Source organism: Parasteatoda tepidariorum, chromosome 1 (assembly GCF_982258835.1).
Source record: "Parasteatoda tepidariorum strain Cologne lab strain chromosome 1, Ptep-v5.0, whole genome shotgun sequence".
NCBI lineage: Eukaryota > Metazoa > Arthropoda > Arachnida > Araneae > Theridiidae > Parasteatoda > Parasteatoda tepidariorum.
The window spans coordinates 121901493-121922788 of NC_141755.1; the positions used below are offsets into that span (position 1 = coordinate 121901493).

At 28.8% G+C, this 21296-nt stretch overlaps 1 long non-coding RNA gene across 1 annotated transcript; it reads left to right on the forward strand.

Moving 5' to 3' along the window:
* Positions 1–208: 208 nt before the first annotated feature.
* Positions 209–11116, forward strand: LOC147816844 (uncharacterized). Its single transcript, XR_015429229.1, has 4 exons — positions 209–419; positions 2753–3053; positions 5158–5394; positions 9732–11116. It is a non-coding gene; the product is annotated as an uncharacterized LOC147816844 (long non-coding RNA).
* Positions 11117–21296: the final 10180 nt, after the last annotated feature.

The window sequence follows — 21296 nt, forward strand, 5'->3', positions numbered from 1 at the left end:
TACGGCTGGATTCGAACCTACCATTTCTATCCTTCACAACGTTTGGTGGAAGGAAAATACCATTAGGACAAAGAGACTCTATCTATATGAAATTTCACTTATTAAGCAAAAACCAGCAACCGGAAGTAATTTCACGCACAGTTTTTTTTAACCTATATAAGAGTGCGATATTTAGTTTTTCGTCGCATATTATCCAATTTAGATGAAAGAGCAGATATCCATACATGGATAGGTACTCTGAAAAAAGTTGATTAGTTAGTTAGTTTTTCGTCGCCTACGAGTCGTTTTTTTAAGGCCTCAGTTGTTCAGTTCCATTACAACGAACGAGTCGATTTTTTCAGTGTTGCGATCAAAAGTAAATACTATGTCTGTGATTTGAAGTTTGTGTACCCTGCAATTGTGAAGTTTGATTCGATCAGGTAAGTTTACTTTCTTTATTTTAATGTATGAATAATTGCGCCTAGTAATTTTCAAATTTACCAGACGGAATTTGGGTTGCCGAATTTTGCTTGATTATACTTTTGAAGTGGTTTAATGTATTCTTATTCTAAAATAAGTAGTCAATAAAAAGTAACACGTAGCACTCTTTGTTCTAGGTTTCCCAATGTAAACGCACCAAAAACGTTTCGTTGCGCTTGAAATATTTAATTCTATATGTTCATATGTGCATCGTGTTTCAGAATATAATAATATGAAGTAGCTATAATACTTAATTTTAGAATCCTTGAATTCGTTTGAGATACGTTATCGATTTACTGAATTTTATGGTGCAATTTTATAAATTTCTGAAATTTTAGCATTCTGTAATTTGTACGAAAATTTTATTTTGTAAAAATTCAAAAGTAAATTTATACCAATTTCTTATTTTCAAAATTTTGCTTTCTTTTATAGTATGGTCAAACTAGTTATTTAAAAATGTTTTTAAAGAACTGTTTATTCGGAACAATAGATTATAATATTAGGATTTTAATATGTTACATAACTGAGTATTTTTAGTCTTATTTTATTTACGTTCTTAGATGCTTCTTAATGAAAGGAAATTCATTGAAACTTAAAGATTTTCTCTTGCTGCTATGATAGCAGTATAGTTAAAGATATTTTTTTCCAAATCTAATTTTTTTAAGGATTGGTGACCGGCAACCACTAGTTTCGCATACGGAGCAACGAAATTCTATAGTTTTATTTTTTTTTCCACAAGTCGATTAGATTTACAATTTATCTACCACTCTTGTTATAATTTTGTTTATGAGAAAGTAGGTAATGTCCTTGTTTACACGTCTACTTCGCATTTAGGGTTTTAACACTATTTCTACAAAGCCTTCAAGACTCCTTTCAAATTTTTATTGTCAAGTTATTTTTAAAATTTAATTATTTATCAAACTGTACTACTTTGCGTACAATTAAGTTTGCAGGCTCCTAGCCAATCCTGGATATTAAAATGTGAGTATGGTATACAAATTTTAACCACTCTGTGTATTTTGATACCTTAATGGATTTTATAAGTGTATATGAAATTAATTTTTAATATAAATGAAAAGGTTTGAAACTTAGTATTGATTATAAACACAACAGAATCTAGGGTTTAGTCTCTATGAAAAAAATACAGAAATTATTACACAACTTTAAAAACCTCTTAAAACCCAATGCCACTATATTGAGAAACTGTAGGAATAGTTTTATTGCTGAAAATTTTAGGATTTTGATTTATTTGTATGTCTGTACAAAGCATTTACTTATGTAAACTTATTTTTGCATTTACTTTCGTTGGCTGAAAATCTTAATTATAATAAAGACTTTAAGAAAATTAAATTTAAATAAATTTACCTTTTGATCAATTTTATGCCATGCATATCGTAAGTCTAGTAAATTCGTTTTTGTGACCAGAATATGAAGAAATACACCATAAAAATACCCTACATTATACAAAGAGTGCTAAATTTTTTAACAATTAAAAAGTAAACAAAATTTTTAAGGTTAATTAATCGAATTTCTAAAAATATATTATCACCCTTGTGAGTTTCCAAATAAAACTTTCATTTCTGCTATTTCGAACTCGGGTAGTTTATTTTACACAATGTTTCATTTTAAATGCAGGTACTTGTAGCGTTCATTTCTAAAACAGATTAATAACGTTGTGCTTCTCATAAATGAATCAAAACATGTTGTACAAATCATGAATAAGTCCCGAAGTGGACTGATCGTCAAGACATTATTCCCAATAGAACACTGAAGTCGAGCATTAATTGTTGCGGTCAGTGTGCGGGTGGGTGACCACTTTGATCGGCCTGTGTGCGGTATCGGTCCTCGTTAAACTGTTCTACCGAAAAGTGCTAGTCTTTGTATGCAGGTTGGCTGGCTATCGAGCAGGGGAGCTATCCCCTCTGCGGAGGATCAAAATTGTGATGACATTTCTTTGGATCTTCCTCAAGGATGTGTCCCAGACCAGTTACCAATAGTCTACAACTCTAGTGCGACGTAAACAGCAAGAAACAATTTGAAAACTTTTTGGCAATAATTGTGGGGGTAATGCTGGAAGGACTAAAAAAATTTTAAAAACTTTATAGAAGTTTAATATCAGAGCACATTTTTATTTAGTTTTTTTCAAATGTTCGAAAAGTTCTGATTTTTGTATTTTTATTCTAATTACGTAGATTTAGAAAACTCAAACTTCTGAACAGTTCAAAATGTTTCTCTTTTTAAGAAGTTTTTAAGTATTTTTAATTTTTTCAAGTAATATCACAATCTCTTACAGATATTCATTCAGATTACATGGAAAATATTTGGTTTTATGGAGAATATATCTCGATATGCGACTACAATGATGATGGTGGAAACGTTTGCCTAAATGCATGGAAAGACCTACTCTATTTGGAGATGCGACTACGATAATGATGGTGGAATAGTTTGCCTAAATGTTGGAAAGACCTACTCTATTTGGAGATGCGACTACAATAATGACTGGAAATATTCGGCTAGATGTGTAGGTTTATCTGGAGACGAGATAATAAAAATATTTGGCTGGATATGCATCTAAAGTGTATATGAAGAAATAGGTGAGTTTTTCTTTCCTACATAACTTATATTTTAACCCTGGATATCTTTACATTCTTATGATAAAATTTCCTCAGTTTGAGGAATTAGGGTTGTTACTATAGCACTTAATAATCTTCAGGTTCCAAACGTTAAATACAGGGTAGTTCGAAATTAATATAAGCTATTACAAGCGGCTATAACTATTTAATGAAAAAGTATAGATAAAATTTACACAGAATCTAGAAGGAATTTCAACATTTTGTATAAATGCACCAGATTTTTCTATGCAACTTCCCTTGGTCACCTAGACCCCATCTAGGCGGTAGTCCTTTCTTGTCAAACATTCTGAGGTAGGTGGCCTTCCGCTATTTTTCCCTTTGCACAAACTTCCCGTTTCTTCGAACATCTTATGCCATCTGCGTATGTTTTAATTTGGAGGTTCTTGATTGTAACGCTGGCGAAATCTTCTCTACACTGTGATAACTAAATGGCAAATTCTAACACTTGGAATACTTTCTGCACGGGACTCTCTATTTTCACTTATGAACTCGCGCGTGCGCAGGATTCTGCGTCACTTCACATTCTATGTTAACCATATCGATAAATTATTTTTGATTAAATAGTTATAGCTGTTTGTAATCGCTATATTCATTTTGAATTATCCTATAATTTATCCAAATTTCAATCACTCAACGCTGACTTGTTTGACAAAAAATAAATTATAAAAATAAGCAAGTGGTGATCTTCAAACTTATTTAATTTAATAATTGCAATATGTTTTTAAAACTGATTTCCTTGTACAATTTTTTTTTCCTGATTCAGTGGAATCTTATTTGAGTATTGTTTTTATCATGAACTTTAGTTTTTTGCTTTAGGAACTAATGTAATTTGCTTCAAATGCGTAAAGTAAAAACTGCATAATTCGGTCTGGTGACTGTGAACTCATAATAAATTATTTAAAATATTTGGGGCGTAATCCTTAATTTTTAGAGGTTCCACAGCGTCCTAAAATTTATTTCAAAAACCTAAAATTTTGTAAAACTGAGTTGTCATACATTTTCAAAAATCTGTTACTTTATTTTTTCCAACGCCTAAGAATAAAAGAATTATGCACATCAGTAACCTTTAAATTTTAAGCAAAAGATTAAAATGAACGAATTTTCTTAACGTTATTTGACTTTTTAAAACTGATAAGTACTAGTCTATTACCTGAAAATTCTTTTATAAAAATTCTGAATTATTGGCCAATAAATATTTCTGTTCATTAAATTTAATTGTTGTTGGATATTACACAGCTTCTATTACTCTAAATAGTATAAAAAATCTCGTATAAATTAGATTGATGAAGTTTCATTTTAATAATTTAAGATTAAAATAAAGTGCTAATAGTCACATTTAGAACTTAATTATTCGTACTAAATTTAAAATTATTTGAAGAAGTCCTTGAGAAAAATTTCAATTTTCAAAATCCTTTTCCTCAAGCTTATAAACATTCATAAATTCCATACAATTAAATTCCAAAGTTCAAACAATTAATCGGCATTTTTCTTTAGTTTCAAACACTGGTAAATTTTAGTCTCAACCCAAACTTTAAAATATTTTTGCTCTGTTGAGAAGTCTTTAATTTGACAAATTGTTAAACTTTCTATGAACTGGCAGCAAAGTTTGTTTCTTTTACATTATGTTTAAATTATTAGAATTTTAAAATTTTTTAAATAGGTTTAAAGTTACCTTTTTTTCGGTTCGACTTGTAAAATTTGCTATTTATCCTAATCGGGTATGTTCCCCAGACCGTCGCCAATAGCAAATTGTGCAGCTCTAGTGCGACGTAAGCCAACAATAAGAAACAATTTGAAAATTTTTTGGCAATAATTGTGGTGGTAATGCTAGGACTTCTTAAAAATATATATATGTATAAAATAAACTTTATTGAAGATTAATATTAGTGCAAATTTTTTTTTAGTTTTTCAAATGTTCGAAAAGTTCTGATTATTGTATTTTTATACTAATTACGTAGATTTAGAAGACTCAAACTTTTGACCAGTTAAAAATGTTGATCTCTCTTTAAGACGTTTTTAAGTATTTAATTTTAGTTTTTTAAAGTAATATCTCAATCTCTTACAGATTTTCATCCAGGTTACATAGAAAATGGAAGTGGTTTTATGGAGAATATATCTGGAGATGCGACTACAATAATGATGGTGGAAATATTTGCCTAAATGGATGGAAAGACACTTTATTTGGAGATGCGACTACAATAATGATGGTGGAAATATTCGGCTAGATGTTTGGGTTTATCTGGAGACGAGACAATGAAAATATTTGGCTGGAAATGCATCTAAAGTGCATATGAAGAAAAGGGTGAGTTTTTTTCCTACATAACTTATATTTTAACCCCTGGATAACTTTTTACGTTCTTATGATAAACTTCTTTCTCCAGTTTGAGGAATTAGGGCTGTCACTATAACACTTAAAAATTTTCAAAGAGTGCAAACGTTAAATACAGGGTAATTAAAAATTAATCCCAAATATCAATGTTTATTTTCACTCAGCAAAAACCTTTTAATGTAAAGGTTTGTTATGCGGTTTACGTGTAAACCTTCTAACCTCAAAACTAGATCTGTGACAATCTGCTCTATTCTATGCTCCTTACCCTCATCCAAAACCTTGGAAAACAGCCTTCTATATTAAAACCTTAAATCTAGGTTGACATTGGATTTTCAAGCGTGAAAAAAATTCCATCTACATCAGGAGTTTCCAACTTACATGAGGCCGAAGGTCGTAATTAAAAACATCAGTCAAATGGATGGCCGCAACTTTATCAAAATTTTATATAGGACTCTTTTTATGCTTGAAGGAACACTAAATATTACTGTCAGATTTTTATCAAGTTGTACAAAACGAAAGTATTTAATTACAAATTAAAATAAGTAGATTTTGACTGAAATTTTTTTTGCAACGTTGGCATGTTAAATTTCACAGAAACGAAGAAACTAGGTTTTTTAACAAAGAAAAGTACTTTAAACCCATATAAATTTTTTACGAAAATTGTTCGCAAAAATGATAACTAATATTTTAGTTCACGGGCCACAAAAAAAAAACGCTTGGCCAGTTGGTAACCACTGATCTACATTCTGTGTTAATCTTATAGATAAGTAATTTTTGATTAGTTATAGCTGTTTATAATCGCTATATATTCATTTTAAATTATAATTTATCTAAATTTTGACCAATCTGGACTGACTTGTTTGACAAAAAATAAATATAAAAATAATGGAGTAGTGAGTCTACTTTTTAAGCCCCTTCAGATCTAACACGAGGTATACCGAATATTAACTTCAAATTTATTTAACTTTAAGATTGCTATGTTTTCAAACCTGATTTCCTTATCTAATTTTCTGATGCAGTGGAATCTTATTTTGAGTATTTTAATTTTAAAGTTTTCTGCTTTGGGGAAAGTAAAGTAATTTGCTTCAATTGCGTAAAGTAAAAACTGCAAAATTCGCTCTGGTGACTGTTAACTCATAATAAATTCTGTAAAAATATTTTTAAGGGCGTAATTCGTAATTTTTAGAGGTTCCACAACGTCCTAAAATTTATTTCGAAAACCTAAAATATTGCAAAACTGATCTGTCATAGATACTTATTTTCAAATAAAAGTTATCTTTTTTTAAACTCCTAAAAATAAAAAAAAAATTATGAAAGTCAGCTGCCTTTAAACTTTAAGTATGATTAAAATTAAAATGACAAATTTTCTTAACGCTATTTAACTTTTTAAAACTAAGTATTATCTGAAAATACTTTTATAAATTATTGGCCCATAAATATGAGATCGTTAAATTTAATTGTTTGTGGATATTACATAGATTCTAATACTCGAAATAGAGTGAAGAAACTCGTATAAATTAAATTTATAAAGTTTCATCTTGATAATTTAGAAGGCATAAAAATAAGGTGCTGATAGTCGCATCTAGAACTTAGTTATTCGTTCTAAATTTAAAATTATTTGAAGGAATCCTTTTGAAAAATTTTCAAAATCCTCTATCTAGCTTATAAACATTCATAAATTTAAACTCCAAACAATTAATCTGCATTCTCTTTTAATTTGCAAATACTGGTAAATTTTGGTCTCAACCCAAACTTTAAAATATTTTTGCTAAGTTGAGAAGTCTATAATTTGACGAATTGTTCAACTTTTTATGAACTGGCAGTATTGTTTATTTCTTTTTCATTATGTTTAAATTATTAGAATTTTAAATTTTTTAAAAATAGGTTTAAATTTTTTTTTCAGCTTGGCTTTTAAAATTTGCTATTGATTGACTTGTGTATTAGTTTATACGAAAATAATGATTTCTATGTTTGTATATTAAATGGTTAGTAAAAAATTATTTAAACACAGTTTGGGTGATTATTGAATCACAAACGTTGAATAATTCACTTATTCAATTTTAAGATTTGTTTACTAATTGGTCAGTAAATAGTTCTTAACGTGCCCGAAAGGTTTTTGGAAATTGAAACTAAATTTCGAAAGGGTGATTCCACAGTTAGACGTTCTTTTAAAGTAGTTATGTTGATAAAATTATATGTGTTCATATTTGGTTCTGAGATATTCTCAAAATATTGACCATTGACAAACATATATAAAATTTATTATGTAAGAGAATATTATATTGAAATATTAAATATTTACGAAATGTTCACACGAATGCTTCACCTTGAGGATAAGAATCTAGTTAAGGTAAACAAATAACAAAACTCATTTTGAATTAAATAGTTTCTATTGAATATGCTTAAGACTCCCACATTTAGAAGTTCATGAAAATTTTTAAAGCTTATTTTAATTTTATATTGTATAACCGTCATTCAACAGCAGACCCAATTTTTGGGTTTACTGCTACCAATGTTCAACTACGCAGCCTTTTAATTTTGGACCGAATCTAGAAGACAGGAAACTTTTGGATCAAGTATTGAGGGGGGGGGGCGGATTTTCCTTCGTAGAGGACTTTTTGATGGAATTAACCCGCATTTGCGTTACATGGAGAGGAAGACCAAAAGAACCTTCCACGGTTAGCCTGAGGGTAATGTGACTGTAACACATGATTTATCTACCACTGAGGATATTTTGCATCAGAGTTGTGGTTGGGGCAAGTTTGGAACGAAATTACTGTCAACCAGCCGTTAATGGATTCGGGTCCGGTTCACCACATTGGAAGGCTAACCCTTAAACCCCCACGGCTGAGAACCAAGAACTTGGTGTAAAGTAGACGCCATATTTTTTAAAAATTTAGTAACAGCATAACTTATAATTACAGTCCATAAGGTACAAAAGAGTCAGCATAGTTAACTTTACACTATACAACAGAGGTGGCTAAGCTCCTTAATAGTCGAGCCAGTTTTCAAAATTTAAAATTTTTCGCGAGCTGCAATTAAATACGTATTTAAAAGGTATGCATAAAAAGGTATTAAAAATTTTTTCTGCTGAAATTATATTTATTGAAAACATATGAACAAAAGTGCAAAATATATGTATTGAATTTTTAAAATTATAAACACATTTATTTTACTTTTAATAATTTAAAATTTGGTGAATAATTGGTGACAGCAGTTCTTAGTAATTCTTTGAGATGCTGGTAAATACTGATAGGTGTTTGCTGAAAACTTCTTTTACCGTGTGTAATTCTGTGTGAAATCTTGTCAAACCTGGTCTAGATATTTTTAATTAAATTTAAATGGTGCAAAAAATCAGTAAATTTGTTAACATATAACACGGAGTGTTAAATTAAATTTTAAGAAATTTTCAATTAGAATTTCCACATCTATTTCAATTTTTCAAGATTTGTTTTATGTGCAATCTTACACAATTTTTATAAGTATCACATAAAGAAGCAGTTTTTCATAAAGAAGCAGAATTTTACCCCTATGTTACATTGGCTTAAGGGTCCGTTTTCATCAGTTTTTTACATAAATTTAGCAAAATCCAAGTTATATTCTTTTATTGTAAACACTCGTGTAATATCTACCCGAATATGATGAAAAATTCTTAAAATTGTGTTATTTCTAGTTAATACCAAATCGCGAGTTCATATAAATGTTAAAAGATATAATTTGAAATCAATAAATGATGTCACCAAATTCACTCCATTCAGGAATATTTTCACAAATCTTTTCGTAGTAAGTTTTTAAATTCTCAAATAATTGACATTTTTTGCTTAAAAGAAGTTCGATTTCCACTTTGTTAAACATTCCACAAAAACAAGTTTGTTTCTAGTTATATCTAAATTTTCTCAGAAAATTTAGTTAAATCTCTAAAGGAAATAATTCTATTTCTATTTGTTTGGATTCAAGCCTTCTGAATGTTTCCTTAACGAATTTTAAGAAATATTGTATACGTACATCCTAAATGAATGACTATTGCTTTATATCTTATCGTAATAAGTAAAATTTTATTCTGTGACATGGCGTCCTCTTATGGAAATTACAAATTTTAGTAAAACAGCTACAAATGACAAACTTTACTGAAAGTGTTGTAAAAGAGCATTATTGATGTACGGAAACATCTAGATCAATAGAAGTATGTATGGCGCTTCACTACACCTAAATATAAAGTCGTAGCCACAATTTTTTGAGTTTAGGTCACTAATTTTAAGGATTTAGCATTTTTTCCTTGCTTAAGAAGTAACAAATATTTTTGTTTTCAGAATGGCAGATAGGAACTACTGGTTTCATGTATTCCTTCTACGATAAACTCATGACGATTTCTCTGCTACATATGTCATAATTGCAGCGTTCAGGTCTTCAACATTTATTTATGTTCTATTGACTGGTCTCGTATCTTCGGTGCTTTTCATTGCAAATTTCATTGTTATCTGTAAGATGTTATCTTAGATCTGTTATCTATAATAATTTCTCTTGTTTTTGAAAAGTAAATTAACTATGTAAAAGTTTATGATTGATAAAAATACTAGGTTAAAAAAATTAGATTTTGGCTTTAATATTTTAAAAAAACTTTTGCTGGAATTTAAGGTATTCTAGAAAGTTTTAGTCTTAATTTTTTTCACAAAGATTTACTTTTTAAGCCTTCTGCGCAAACTTTCAAAATTTCTAGCTAAATGTTTTAGGTACATTTCTGTTAAATGCAAAAGAATTATCTGCCATATTTCTATCTTCTCCAGGCACGCAGTTTTCCTAAACTCTAAACTGTTCTCGTCGTTTAACTTCATTGTATCACTCCATTTTTTTTAAAAATTGTCGCCGCCATGATACCAGTAATTTAAAACATTTGTACTAGACATTCACCTTGTACCAAGAAAACTTGTGAACCATATTTTTTAGAATGCTTAAGAATTCCGTTACAAAAAAGTTTTAATTCGAACTTTAGTTTTTAGTTTATTCCTTTACGAGGGGTAATTTGGTTCATATTAGCATGAAGTAGAATGGGGCTTTTCAATCAGGAACTCATATACCAAATAGTCGTATTATAGTTTCGGTACTACAATGCTAGAATGCTTTAGAATGATCTAAGCTTAAATTTTCTAAATTTGTATTTATTTGGAGCGTAAATTTTGGCACAATTTAATTTAACAAAAACCTGACATTCAAACTTCGAAAAAGGGACTTAAATACAAAATTTTTTAAATTAAACAGTTATTGCTATATCTAATTGCTTAATTTATGAACGTTGTTTTACAGTAGTTCGCAAACTATTTAATGCAACTTTTAGTATTCATGCTAGAACATTCAAAAATAAAATCTCTAAACAAATTCGCAGACATGTCTCGTTTCTTCCTTATTGATGCATTAATAGTTTTGTAATAAATCTCTTTAACTGAATTTAGACGGATCCACACAAACTCTATACAATAAAATTTCTAAATATCCTCCACCCCTGCACTTTTCACGAATTCATCACTTGGAATCATAAACTTGACAGTGAACACACGCAAACATAATGTGCTATACTATTATAAATACAAATTTAATAAATTTAATTTAAATTTTTAAATACATTGAAAAAATATATTATTTGTATACTGTAATATAAATTTACCTCTCGTGTACAAAACTAGATTTATAGCTAAGTAAATTTTTGAAAACCGAAGGAAGGAATTCAGTCTTAACTTAATAGAGGAATGTTTTACTCTCTAAGCAGAGGGAGATATTATAAAGGTGCTCATTAAAAGGAAAACAGGACTTCAAATTTTAGGTTTTGTAAATTAATTGCATAATTGAGCATATTTTTACTGTTCTACATGCTTTAACTTGCAGTTAAAGCAATTAATATACGAACTCTCATGCAAAGGTTTATATAGACTTAGTGTAGTTAAGACCGATTATAAAGTTTAAATAAAAATTGTTATCGAAGTAACTGCTTGTTTTTACATCAATAGTTAAAAAGTCTGGATATATTATCTGGATAATTTAAAAAAGTTGTAGCCATTTACGAGTTAGAAGGAGGAAAAATTTTCAACTTACTAAACTGATTTTTTTTATGAATGAGTATTTTTTGTTAAAGTACTTGGGCTGTAACGTTTATATATTTAAAGTAAAATAAAATTCAAATATTTTTGGTTGGAAAATTTTCAGGGAAGTTTAATGTCACTTATTTTTGCTGCTGAAGTAGAAAAATAATCCGTAATTTACTAATCATTTAACTTACCTTAACGTTTTACATCTAACACTAACTTGCTGCTTCAGTAGTGGAATAAGTTTCTTTAAATTCCCCTAAAACAGCAAATATTATGCAGAATTGAGTAAAAAGACTTAAAATTAACGGTATAAAGAAAATTTCGCAAAAAAATCTATGTAATTTTTCCCGAAACTTTTGGTTTAATAATATTCCCGTTTTGCCTAAATTTTTAGTTTTTCTTTCTAAAAAAAGTAAAATAGTAGCATGTAGAACAGTTTTTTTTTTTTTTAAATTTTTTTTAATTTTTTTTTACGAAAACAAAATAGTGAATTCCTTCATAAAATACTAAACAGCAGTTTAAAAACCTTTAAGGCTTATTAAGAAATCGTAAATTTTTAAATATAATTAAATGAAATGATTCTCTTTAAAGAAACTAATACTTGAAAGTTTACAAATTTATTATCGTGAAGGTGTAGTACATTTTGTACCTTTCCTAATTGTTTGTGATTTTTTCAAATTGCATCTACGTAATATCTTGCCTGATGTAATATTTTGAGTATTTTTAAGCGTTGAAAACAGTTTCAAGATAAAAATGCAGTTCTATCTTAAAGTTTTATTAGTTAATTTTAAGTGTAGTACGGAATTTTCACTAAAGCTTTAAAATTCTTAAAAAGAAAAGGTAAAAACAAAATATTAAACAATTATAAGAAGCACATATAAAACAAAATGCAAATATAGCTGTCTACAAGGACTACACATTTTCTTAATCGTCTGCACCCCTCGTCCGATACCATATTTTCCTCTAATATACAGATTTTTACTATTTTCAACTCTGCAGAAAGAATCCAGTCTAAAACTTAAAGCATTATTAGCAATCAATGAATTATACTGTCTTCTGTCTTAAATCTCTATAAATTTTTTAAAAAAAATAAGGATTTGTATTAAAACAGATTGCTGCGTTTTAATATGAAAAGTTATGAAAATGCTTTTATTAAAGTTTTCCCAAAGTTTTCAAAATTTCTAAAAGGCTGAACAAAGTTATGAGCTAGTATATTATGTAATGGGAAGTAGAATAAGCTCTGGTTAAATAAAATTTCATAACAGTTAAATTGATTTTTAAAATGTGCCTGCTCTCTTTAAACATTGAAAATTTGATCGAATTAAGGCCGCTAGGCTATATTTAGGAAATTACTGCTCTATTTTTCTATTCCAGTTTCGTAGCTCAATCCCAGCATGAGATCAGTTGACGAATGATAGAATTTTATGTCGTTTCATTCCGTAGTAATGTTTAAGAATCTTGAAATTCTACCTGTTCTGGAAATCTGTGTGCCTGAGATGTTAAGTTGAAATTGTGTACTACTAGAATAGGTAGGCAATGTTTTTTAATAAAGGTATGAGTTATTAATTTTTAAAATACAATAAATTGACCGAAATTTTAATTACATTAAAATTAAGTTAAACGTTTAAGTACTTTTACGCAAACGTAGTTAGTTTTGACAGGTAAGCCCAAATTCTATAAAATAAACAGCCAAATTACAGGACGATTACGGTTCTTTATTTAAATCGAAACATCAGGATTATACACAGTTGTATAGACCTTCTTCAAGGGGGTTTAGAGCGAAAGTAGTATCATTCGCGCTCCAAATATTAACTGTTACTTTGATAGCAGGAATACTGAACAAATTCATCATCGGTGCATTACTCAAATCTACAATCGCAATTCGACATTTTTAAAAAGAGTAACCGAAAATTCTCTACGCTACTAAATTCGAGGTTAAAACATTATTGAGATTCGTAGACTTCTAAACACTATTAATTTAATTACTATTAATTTTTCGAAATTCTTCTGTTTGATTTGGAGATTGATATAGCGCTAACATGAAAGCTTGTGTACGACGGAAAATTTTGAAATTTCTGAGCAAGTGTGGAATTTTATTTGGTAGCGGTTGGTTACGTTGCTGTACGTAAAAACTCTCCGCTCTGACGTACTTTAATTTAGAACAGTTCTTTATCGGTTTTTTTAACAGTTCGTTCAGTTCATACAGAGCATAATAGGGGGAGGTTTTACTTGTGAAAAGCAGGTATTATAAAGGTGCTTCTTGAAAGGGGAAAAAATTCAAATTCTAGGTTTTCTAAATTTAATTTCGCATATTTTTACTGTTCTACATACTTTAACTGTCAGTTAAAGTAATTAATATACGAACTCTCATGCCAAGATTTATGACTTAGTGTAGTTAGCGCCAAATATAAAATTTAAAAAATTCATGTAAAAACAAGTGATAATTTTTATTTAAAAGTCTGGTTACATTATCCGGATAATTTAAAAAAGTTGTAGACATTAACGTGCTAGAAGGGGACAAAATTTCAACAAATTAACTAAAACTATTTTTTTAACATTTTTTTTTTTTTTTTTTGTTAAAGTACTTGAAGGCTATAGCATTTTTATATTTAAAGACAAATAAAATTAAAATATTTTTGTTTAGCAAATTTTCATAATTTTTAGGACGTTTAATGTAACTTAATTTTGCTGCTGAAGTAACAAAATAATTCCTAATTTACTAATCACTTAACTTATCTTAACATCTAACACTAACTTGTTGCTTCAGTGGTGGAATTAGCTTCCTTAAATTCCTATAAAGCACCAAACTTTATGCAGAATTGAGTAAAAAAAATTTAAAATTAACGTTGTACAGAAAATTTCGCAAAAAAAAATTATAAAATTTTTTCCGAAAGTTTTGGTTTGGTTTACTAAATTTTCAGTTTTGTCTAGATTTTAATGCTTTAGTTTTAAAGTAAAATATTGGTATGTAGAACAGTTTTTTTTTCTTAGAGAATACAGAATCGTGAATTCCTTCATAAAGTACTAAACAGAGCTTAAAATCTTTTAAAGTTTGTTAAGAAATCGTAATTTTTTTAATATAATTAAATGAAATGCTTATCTATAAAGAAACAAATACTTAAAGTTTGCAAATTACCGTAAAAGATGCAGTACTGCATTTTGTACCTTTTCCAAATTGAGTATTTTTTTCAAATTGCACCTTCGTAATACCTTGCCTGATGTAATATTTATAGTATTTAAAACGCTTAAAACATCCTAAAATTAGTTTTAAAATAAAAATGCAGTTCTATCTTAACGTTCCAATAGTTAATTTTAACTCTAATTCGCAATTTTCGCTAAAAATCTTTAAAATTCTTGATAATAAAGAAAAACAAAATGTAAAGAAATTATATAACAAGCACGTAAAGAACAAAATGTCAGTACAGTATTTTCTTAATCGCCTGCTCCTCACGGCCGAAACCGTATTTTCATTTAATATGCACAGATTTTAACTTTTCAACTATGCAGAAAGAATCCAGTCTAAAACTTAAAGCATAATTAGCAATCGAAGAATTAATAAAATTGTATTTTTTTCTTTTAAAAATATCTTCATTTTTTCTTTAAAAAAATAAGATTTGTAATAAAACTAATTGCTAAGTTTTCAATATTAAAAAGTTACGAAAATGCTTTTATTGAAGTTCGAAATTTCCAAGAGGCTGAACAAATTTATTACATATTATGTTATACTTTAATTTAGAACTCTCTTTTTGTTAAATTTAAGACGTCAAAGTGATATATTGTAACTTAGAAATTAAGGAAGTGAGAGCTGGATAAAAAAAATGTTTAGTATTCAAAATTAACTAAATTTTTAATTTTTAAGTTGTATGAAAATTGGTTTTAAGCGACTCAAGAAAATGGTAAACTAAGATTTGTATGCTAAAAGTGCGTAACTATTAAAGTTATTGTACTTTCTATATATTACCTTATAATCGGCCTAAAAATGGTAATAAAACTTTTCTGTAGATTTTGAAATTTTAGCAAAGTGTCTGTGAAAACGAAAACTTTAACAATTAACTCGTACTTTTATTAAAATCTCGCGAAAACAAATTCAGTTACCGACCTGAGTGAGTATCATTAAATTGCATTTAACAGTTTTGTTTATTCAAAATTCTAAGCACTTAGGAAATTTCTTTAAACTAGCGGTTTATTATTAGATAAATAATTTTTATTTTTAGGTCAATTTTAATATTTTTGGATCAGCATATTTTAAAATTGTGTTTGGGAAACCTGAATTTTTTTACAAACAAGAGAAGCCTATGCCGTGCATTAACTTGTAAAGTGTACATTTTATTTAATTTACTTTTAATACTATTTTTAATTAAATTCTACTTTACGACAATTCAAATTTTAAACTTTTAGTTTTTCCTAAATATTTTGTATCGGCTAAATTAACATCGACTTAAACTGTATATTCCACTGCTTTTTAGGCTTTATGTAATCAGTCTTGTCTTAGATATCGAATGTGTAATCTATGTGTATAGCATAAAATGAAACTTATATTATAAAATATGTACCTAACGGAATTCATAAATTATAATTTTTCATAATGTAAATGTCATTGACGTATATTGATGCTACTCTGATGTGTGAGATAAGAAATTTATGTATTTTTATTTTTGAAACTCATTAATTTGTGAGCATTTGACACTAAAATTAATCTAATTTGAATATACAACTATATTGCTTTAATATATTTACTATGATAAATCCAAATCAGTTTTGCATATTTTTAAAGATGCCAAAGTTTGAATAATCAGCAACCAAAATGTAAAATTTTTCTGAATTTCTGCCGCTTTACTTAATTTTAAAGTGTTGTCATAATCGCAGAGTTGGTTTTATTTATATATCTAGATTGCGAACATTTCTATTTTAATAGAATTAGTAACAGAACAAATTCACATTATAAGGAATCATTGTAAACACTGTTAGTTACTTTAGCAAGAAGACTACGTTTTATTTGGATTTAAAATTTAATGAAACTGAATCTATCATTTTGGAAAGGAGGATTTTCACTATGGATGAATCGAAGAAATCTCTTTTTCAAAGTTTAGTTTATACTAATCAAAATTAAATTCTAAAGGCTTAAAATTTAATAATAACTTGAACTGCTTGGAAATTCCTTCCCCTCTGCTAGCAAAATTTCTGAAGTTTGATTTTTTTAATGACATGCTGTAAAACTCTAGTCAACAAAACAGTCCTTTTACAAAGATCTAAAATTTTTAATTTAAAAATTATCAGATCTAGTTTCAATATCAGGATTTATACTATTTATTAATCACCTGCTTTTAGTAATGTGGAAAATTTATCATAAACGAAATGAAAACGTTATCATTTTTAATACTAAATTTTTTCCGGGACAAATTAGTAGTAAATGTTTAACGAAGCAAATTAGTGGTAAATGTTTACATTGTATAATTGTATTGAACTAGTGTTTGAAACTTTTGACAGTAATTGAAAGAAGTTTTACTCTGATGTTTATACTATATATCATAAAAGTATTTTGGTTATAGGTTTTTAGTTTTTGTAATGCTAGACTATATTAAAAGATAAATTGTAAAAATCGTATCTGTACTGTGTATGTTATATTGAAAATAAATTAAATTTTTGGTTAAAAATGTTTGATGTTTTTAGTGTGGTTTTAATTTTCAGATTAAGGATCGGGATTAGAAAAATTCCAGTATTTAATACTCTCGCACAAAATGGAATTTTCAAGGTTCTACTAGAAAGTTTTTTTTTCTAATACATATATAGTTTGGGCAAAATTTGAAGTTAAGTGTCACTCTAGCTGTGTGGCTCAGGATGTTGGTGGACTAAAGATTACGAGGGCACCTTAAATAACTTCTATAAGGAATATATTTGAACACTAGTTTTTGACATACGACCTTAGCTTAACTGATTTACAACGAAGCATATGGGGGCAGGGATGGCTTGGTTGGTAGGGCATTCGGCCCATGTCCAAGAGGTCGTGAATTTGATCCCCACCTACCGAAGACTGCCCTTGCATTAAATGGTGACTGGTGCACGTTAAATCTGTTTGGTCACCAATGTTTCCCGAACTAGTCCCATGTTTCCATAACAAATCTTACTTCTGGGGGTACTGATTGGAAATCGATCGTTCTCTAGTTCAGGTCAAAATTACGATTTGTGGTTGTGTGAATGGGTCCGCCCTCTAAAGTGGTAGACTAATATGTGTGGCAGTAGTAATATTCTTGGCAATGGATGACTGCGCTGGAAAACAAGCGCACCCCAATTGCTTTAATGGTATAAGAGAACAACTAAATATGTTTAATTCTAGTTTCAAACTGTTCAAAAAGTTTAGATTTTTCATAAAATGAACATTTTAGATTCCATCGAAATTAATCTAAGCATACTCTTTGTCAAACCAGAAAAAGTGTTTGCATAACGAAGAGTCCAATCAAAAGTTTTGGCACTTGTAATCTCTTAAGTTAATAACTCTTTTGATTTTCTTCCCATGGAGCGCAAGCTTCTAAATTCTCTTATGAATTTTAATTTTTTCTCGGTTAAAACTTGTCACTTGTACGTAAGTCCAATTAAATTATCTCTGATTTTTAAATACATGGTTAAAAAATTTGTTCGAAAATTTTATTTTGTTTAATCTTATAAAATCACTAACTTAGAACTTCACAAGAAATAATTTATAAATTTTTTAGCAAATATTTGATTTTATTGCTTACATAATACAACATACACTCAAATTCATGAATTGAACTCATTTTGAAACTTAACTAAAGGTCGATTAAGAGAGAACTTTTGTCAGTTCTGAATAGTCCAGATATTTCTAAAAAATTTTAATTTGTCTAAAGATTGCAGAGGCAATCAAATCTATATTTTAATAAAAATTAGTTTTCTCCCTTAAGTTGTGTTAGTTTGATATAAATAAGGAAAATAAAAGGCTTTATTTCGTAATATGAGTTTAATAATTACAGAAGCAAGTTTAATTATCTGTTTGGATTATTTCTTAGGTTTGTTAAAAAAGTTAAATTATTACAGTATGAAAAAACAAGTTTGTGCTTTCAGTCAAAATAAAAAGCTCTTTAAAAATACATTAATGTTTGAAATATGTACTTGCAACGTATACTTATCTGCAATGTACAAAAAAAATCGCTGTTGGGATATTTTCTACAAAACTAAGCTTTCAAAACTCAAAAAATTTAGTTTTTTTTTCCTTTCAAACTTTGATGCTTTATTTCAAATAAGAGTTAGTTTTCTCATCAATAAATGCTCTTTTCGCATTATTTTGTTTGCATAGTTTGTATAAAATTCAAGCACGTTATCTCTTTGCTACATAAAATTTTTCCTTTGGTTTAAATCAAATGAAATACATTTTTTCTGAAAGTGCCGTCTTTACACTTTAAGATGTAAACTATGCGGTTAATTAAACTTGATTTACGCTTTCTGATTAGTGTTTTCCAATTTGGAAGTTGTCATCTAAAAATGAATTCTTCCGTTCTGATTAAATTGAAAAATACTATTGTTTTTTTTTTCATAAATTTACAAAGTTGATGCAATAAAAACGTTTTTTGGAAGAAACGTTCGGAAACAATAAAAACGTTTTTTGAAAGAGGTCCGGCTCTTGCTTACTTCCCTCACTGACTCTAGTCAAAACCTGCTTTACTTGAAACAGTTTAAACTCGTAACCATGGTCATAGACTGTGCTCTATTCATATATGTACTAAAAAGCTTCGATTTTGTTTTAAGATACTTTCTTGCAGATATATTTATCATACACTAACAAATGGGAATTTGCTTAAAACAAATAAATGTTTTGCCTCATTTTTAATGAATAATTATTATTTGAAAGTGTAAAGTGCATGTGGATCATCCATATATGGACCTTCTATTATCTATTATTCTTTCCATTATAAAACCTTCTATAGAAGGTTTTATAATAGAAAATGGAGGAATGTAATCAGGCCAATTTCAGGGTTGGACTGTAGTTTGTCGGAAAAATATGCCATTATGTTTAGTAAGAAATCTTCCTTGCCACTCTTTAGGTCCTGCTCTCGATTGGTCATGCGGCTGGTTGTTTAGTGAGTTTGAATTCTTAAATGGTCGTTTCATAAACGGTTTCATGTGGTGTGCTTTCGATAGTTGCCATTGCGGTTTTGAAAGCGAATCTTGCCACCGTGGCTTGGACTGTGGGTTTTTCCAAAGCTGGAAGATGGTCTATTAATTGAACTTTGCAAATCCAGATCTCCGCCTTGGTGGTCCGGTGCAACCCATACTAAAGTGGATGAATAATGCTGATAGTAATGTCCGTTCCAATTTTGATACTGGCTGTAGACTGTGTTCAGAAAGCAGATCACAATACTGAGAATCATTCCCCCAAGTCTAAGCCAATGCATCTGCAAAAGAAATTTTATAAGGTTAATCGGATGCTAATAATTTGTAAAAAAAAATAAAGGATAATCAGCATTAGGTGCGTAATACATATTCGGTGATAAATTCTTTCCGAAAATTTAAGTCGGAATAGCCGATTTAGATGTTGATTGGCTACGAGAGAACCTCTTATCAAATTCTGTTTCATCTCTGTCTTATTTTATAACCATCGCTGAAATGCCGACCCAATTTTTGGGTTTACGACTACTAATGTTAAACTCCGTAGCCTTGTAATTTTGAACTCAATCAAGAAGACAAGGACAGGATTAGGTATTGCGAGGAATTTGCCTTCATGGAAGACTTTTTGATGGAACAACCCGCATTTGCGTTGCGCGTTACATGGAGTAGAAATCCACGAAAATCTCACACGTTTAGTTTGAAGACGAAGAGACCGTGATCCGTCTACCATTATGGTTATTTTACGTCAGCATTGTGGTTGGTGCGAAATGGGTGCGGAATTCTTATGGACCAGTCGATTAAATTTTAAGTAGAATTTCAACTATCAGCTGAAACAGAATTCGCCACAAAGTATTTATTTCGCAGTAAAGCGTCTTTTTAATGTAACTTTAACTCTGTGTATTTCTCTGACCCTAAATGTACTTAATTGGGTATAATATGAAAACACAACTACTTCCACTAGTAATAACATTTACCTTTTAATTTAATTAATAAACTGAATTTTAAATATGTTTATTAAAGACATAAACTTAGATAAAGCAATAAAATCAATTATTTCAAAATGAACTAGACTGATACAATTCCAACCTGGCTAGCAGCGACTTAAACCAACAAACTTCGTTTAATGTTTATTTGTAGCAGAAAATGTTAGTTTGTTGATAGAATCCAGGCTCGCAGAAAATGCCGTTTGCTGGTTGAATTCAGTAGGAATAATACGACTTGTGATGTAGGCTATGGTATAACTAATTTAACTATGAAAAATATGTTGCACTCGTACGTAAAACTAATTTATTCAATTGTTGTAAGGCAAGCAAAAAAACTTTTTTAAATAATTTTAGCAATCAAAATCTTTAATTTGCTCAAAATCATTTTGTTAGTTTCTGAACAAAAAACATTCAGTAATATGAATATTTTGAATTTTTATTCCTCAGAAATGCTTCTAAAGTTATCTCAAATCTCAGATTTTAAGCCAAAATGTAATTATTTCTTTACTTTGCATTTCATTTTAAATCAATTCAAAACATTTTTAAATGAACTTGCAAAAAATAATAAGTACTTATAAAGTAAATAAATATTTAAGTTTTTGGGAAAACAAGTTTGATAATTGGTTACAAAGATTGCCTTGCGAGGGAATAGACTATTCAGATACAAGGTGGGGATGCTCCTCTTATTTATACCTAA